Genomic DNA, 5749 nt, shown 5'->3' with positions numbered 1-5749 from the left:
AATTAATTGTTAGTGTAAAGCTGGAAGTCTGGTTAAGGATCAGAGCCAACACCGGGATGATTTCATCTTTAAAGCTGCACATACAGTGGGGCAAAAAAGTATTTAGTCAGCCACCAATTGTGCAAGTTCTCCCACTTAAAAAGATGAGAGAGGCCTGTAATGTTCATCCTAGGTACACTTCAACTATGAGAGACAGAATGGGGAGAAAGAATCCAGGAAATCACATTGTAGGATTTTTAATGAATTAATTGGTAAATTCCTCGGTAAAATAAGTATTTGGTCACCTACAAACAAACACGATTTCTGGCTCTCACAGACCTGTAACTTCTTCTTTAAGAGCCTCCTCTGTCCTCCACTTGTTAACTGTATTAATGGCACCTGTTTGAACTCGTTATCAGTATAAAAGACACCTGTCCACAACCTCAAACAGTCACACTCCAAACTCCACTATGGCCAAGACCAAAGAGCTTTCAAAGGACACCAGAAACAAAATTGTAGACCTGCACCAGGCTGGGAAGACTGAATCTGCAATAGGTAAGCAGCTTGGTGTGAAGAAATCAACTGTGGGAGCAATTATTAGAAAATGGAAGACATACAAGACCACTGATAATCTCCCTCGCTATGGGGCTCCACGCAAGATCTCACCCCGTGGGGTCAAAATGATCACAAGAACGGTGAGCAAAAATCCCAGAACCACACGGGGGGACCTAGTCAATGACCTGCAGAGAGCTGGGACCAAAGTAACAAAGGCTACCATCAGTAACACACTACGCCGCCAGGGACTCAAATCCTGCAGTGCCAGACGTGTCCCCCTGCTTAAGCCAGTACATGTCCAGGCCCGTCTGAAGTTTGCTAGAGAGCATTTAGATGATCCAGAAGAGGATTGGGAGAATGTCATATGGTCAGATGAAACCAAAATAGAACTTTTTGGTAAAAACTCAACTAGACGTGTTTGGAGGAGAAAGAATGCTGAGTTGCATCCAAAGAATACCATACCTACTGTGAATTGCTCAGTATAAATCTATTCTAGTAGACCTCAACAATGGAATCATGATCAGTAGAAATGGCCATGACATGGGACCTTTAAGCAGAACAATCTAGCGGAAATGTCAGTGGGAAAATGATGTTGCGCCAATAATGTCAGTGGTCAGATCATTTTCATTGATAAAAATACAGAGAGAGAAACTGTGTTTGACTGTTTCGGCACCTTGGAGAGAGACATAAAAGAGAGGAGGGTTTGATGTGTGTTTCTTTTCATCAATGATCTCTAAAATTGCCGTTCAGTTACTCAGACTCACACAAGCTGCTCTCTTACATTTTTCTTTACAAATATAATATGAGCTACCAGCTTTTTACTCCTGGAGAAAACAGTTAGTAAAAATACTAATAAGGTAATGTACCGTAACAAAAAGCACATAAATGGCCACCCTTTCTAATGCACACTGTTGGAAATAGACAGCAAGCACTTGATTGGTACGATTATAAACAGCAAGGTACTAAAGAGCACGGTCAGTGAGTACCTCTCTTTTTATAAGGGGGAAGAATGGAAATAAGCAGAGCTTTATTGTATTTTAGAAAACCATATATTGGGAGTTTCTGCTTTTGCACATAATTTGAGAGGACAAGAGAGGGATATTTTTAAGGTAACACCAATTTGCACTTAAACTTAACCAACCCATCTTTCAGGGTAATGACCTTTTTAAAATCAACTGGCGACCACAAGTGACATTTGAGGAATAGCACACATTAAAACAAAATTCAAGTGCATCTCTTAAAAAAACAAACCCTTCTGCATCCTTCCTTGTGGTTAGTCTGAGAATTTGACCATACTGTAAGCACTATCAAGACATCCATTTTGTAATCAACCTATAGACAGTTTTTTGTTTTGAAAAACATTGACACATTGTACACAAAACAACCTTTCAAACAGAACTTTCTGTAATAAAGCTGTTATTGATTCATGGGATGTCTGAATGCAGAATAGTCCAATTGAACATTTGATCCATTTCAATTGTGCATTCCCTTCATGAAGATGCTTCACTCCAATTTGAATCTGGACTATTAGGCTCTGTCTCGATCCCAGAAGAGTGTTAGGGTTCAATGTATGTGTGGCTGACATATTTTTATGTTATATAATATATGTTTGGCAAACATGAAATGTATCCTTATATATTCCATGCATAAAGTGTATGTGCTGGAATACAATGTTCTCAATTCAATTCAAATAGCTTTATTAGCATGACCATAATGACATACAGTATTGCCAAAGCTCTGTAGAATTGCAAAATCCATACACATACGCACATTTGAAACGTTCATAAACAACCTGAACAGAAACAAGAACAACATGTTTTCTCCACAAGGAGCACATGGAATTCAAAGAAAAGAATTGATTAAAAAAAGATGAATAATACAAATAAATACAAATAAAGATTCTGAGTCAATTCATATAATACATTAATAAGAAAATAATAAGAAAAAATAGGTGAGATGTGAGAAAGTAATTATCTGTTAATTGAGGACGTTAAAATCATACATTTCAAATTCATTTACGACTAAGCAACGTTTTAGTTTTCCATCAACTTATTTTCAGATATGTTGCAGTAGGCCTGGTGTCAAAAAAGCTCAAAGTCAATCTATCTATCTTAATATTAACATAGTGTATATGCAGACATGTGCACACTGTGCTAGGGTTCACGTCAGAAATGCTCTCCATCATTCTTTGTGATTGACATTAAAACACATGCAAGGTCACGGTGGCACTTGGCTCAAATGACATTGCAAACACAAGTACATTTACTAATGTACTATAAATGTAAATTGCACTGTTGAAGAACCTGCGATCAAAGTTGTTCATACTTTACATAATTACACTGTAGTTGTGTAAATGTTATGACGATCAACCTTTTGAACATAGTGTATACATGATAACACAATGAAAGCAGCCATTCTGCATAGTAAAGACTTACTTTGATACTTCAAGTACAGTTTAATTAGTAGTGACACTAACATGTAGTTGTAATAGAGTATTTCTTAGACTAAGGTACTTCTTTACTTTTACTTAAGGTAAAGGTTTTAAGTACAAAAAAATCTATTTCCCACTAGGGACAACTAATCTAATCTACTTATTCCGCTTATGTGTATACGGAACAAGGTGTACAATATGTCATGATCAACATAAGTGTATCCTGCTAGACTCAAAAAACGACATTATAAGGGTGTCCACACATAACTTTTAACCACACGGGTGCAGTTTTTCCTCCATAGAAATATATCTCGTAATAAATCAGAGGAGACGCTAACAACTAACCTTGGTTTTTATTGCCTTACTAAGTGCATGCTGACTGGACAAGATAAAGTGGCTAAAAGGGAGAGCATTTGGGGCTGTTAGCATTAAAGCACTCTATTTTCTGATTTAACTCTGACTAAAAGATGTATACAGTAACAGAACATACTCCACCTAGCAGCTCTTTCTGAATAGACTCTTACTCTGGGCAATACAATTCACATTATAACAGAATTTGGTTCCTATTCGGGCTTATGGAAATAATGTGACAGAATGCTGTTGGAAGTGTGTGTGTGTGTGTGTGTGTGTGTGTGTGTGTGTGTGTGTGTGTGTGTGTGTGTGTGTGTGTGTGTGTGTGTGTGTGTGTGTGTGTGTGTGTGTGTGTGTGTGTGTGTGTGTGTGTGTGTGTGTGTGTGTGTGTGTGTGTGTGTGTGTGTGTGTGTTGTGTGTGTGTGTGTGTGTGTGTGTGTGTGTGTGTGTGTGTGTGTGTGTGTGTGTGTGTGTGGGAAAGAGAGAGAGCGAGGAGCATCCGGTGTAAGTTCTCCTGTGTTCATGCGCTCATGAATATTTGTCTGTGTGTGCTTACATCTGAATTTGATTATGTACATCCTTGTGTCTTCTGCATGGAAAACAACAATAACATTATAACCCAGGGGAGCCTATTAAAGCGTGGGTGCATGATGTGTGTGTTGCTTACTGGTGACTTACAAAAAATGAGCACTTTCCTCATCTGCAGTAAAAAGTCTCAGGTGCAGGCCTCCAGCATGGTGTGTGCGGATATGTAGAAAATAAGTACAAATAACTTATTCATAGTTATGGCATGTGTTATTGATTGTAAGAAAACCTCAAGACATAGCGCTTTACTTTGAAACAACTATTTCAATGTCTGTTGGTCATTTAGTTGTTGTCATTGTAGATATCCCTGTATATTTCTGTACCGGGCAAATTATGTTTTCTTAATCCTGTAAGAAAGGAAAGTGCCAAAATTGGGCAATTACACGCTCTTTTTGGAAGAAAAAAAGAAATGACTAGAAAGGAACAATAGTGGAATCCAAATGAAGTACATTCAGCTTACTTCAGAACATCCCACATGTTTCATTTGCTGTACTATGATCCTTTAACAGACTGTGGTGTGCTATCACAATGAGACAGCTGTGCAGCCATGTCACTGAAGCATGCTACCACACTGACACCGTGCTAATTTGACTGTCAGCATGTTCATTATAATACAAGCGAAAATGGGACAGAGGGACAGGGACACATTCTGTTCTGTTTAAATCCAACCAAGATGTCTGGTGTAGTAGCACGGTGCTCAAACACAGCTCATTACTGTAATGACAGGGTCTCTTATCTTCAATAATGCATGAAGAAACAGCACAAGATTTCTGGCAGACAAACAGAGCAGGACAAATCTGAATGGCTCCAAATCAATTTATGCGTGTGTGTGTGTGTGTGTGTATGTGTGTGTGTTGCTTGTGTGAAGTTAAAACACTTTACTTTCTGAAAAGGGGGATATACACTTTGGAAAATGTGCAAACATGAAAAAAACATGTTTTGTAAAGTGTGCAATTTTCTGTTCTCTTGAGCAAGTGAAACCAAACAACCATTCGATGGGAACAACTTATTTGTGTGTGAAAGTATGTCTGGTGGTTAAAGCGTATCATTAGCTTTTTTGGGAAAGTGTGCTGGGAGTCACTTGTATCTCGGTTTTTGTGTTGCTTTTTGAAGTTCCGCATTTAAACACCTATTAAATTAACAGTGAAATGAAATGACAATCAGATGATGGAGTTGGAATGATTGTTTACTTGGATTTCAGGAATCATGCAACACCAATTAAGATCTGATTTGCATATTCAGCGTTTTATTGAGATGAATGCTTACTGAGCTGGCTTATGTCAACATCATTTGAAAAAAGTGCAAACACATTAAATAGTATAACCAATACAAATACATGATGATCGAACATTTTTTGAATATGTGATCGGCACAAATTGTGTGAACGATATGTTATTCTTTCATATTTGGACTTTTATTTTGATCTTTTTAAAAACATAAGTGGCAGTACAAAAAACAATTATAGTTGCAGTTTCAAGGTTTTGCTGACGATAGCTAGCCGAGACAATTTGAAAAATGTGTAATTGGACGTTGTGTCTGATGCGAAACTGAAGTGGTGTTTTCCTCCCTTGTTGATATTGCTTTGCACTGTTTTCAGTAGAGACTTTTGACTTTTAAAATACATATTTTCTTCCCATTGAGTGTCACAATGCTGGCAATGTACTTTACATAATGAATTTCCCCTCACACAAAAACCAACAGAATGAGCTGAAAGAAACTACATTTCAATATCGACATTCCTCTCTTGGGTCTGTAAGATCTGGAAGGCTAGGCATACTGTGTTGTTTCCATCAGCTGTTTATCTGTGCACAGTAAGCAAAGTTGCTAATTCTTTCGTCTGTTAGCTGC

This window comes from Gymnodraco acuticeps, unplaced genomic scaffold, assembly GCF_902827175.1.
Source record: "Gymnodraco acuticeps unplaced genomic scaffold, fGymAcu1.1, whole genome shotgun sequence".
NCBI lineage: Eukaryota > Metazoa > Chordata > Actinopteri > Perciformes > Bathydraconidae > Gymnodraco > Gymnodraco acuticeps.
This window is presented reverse-complemented; position numbering follows the sequence as displayed.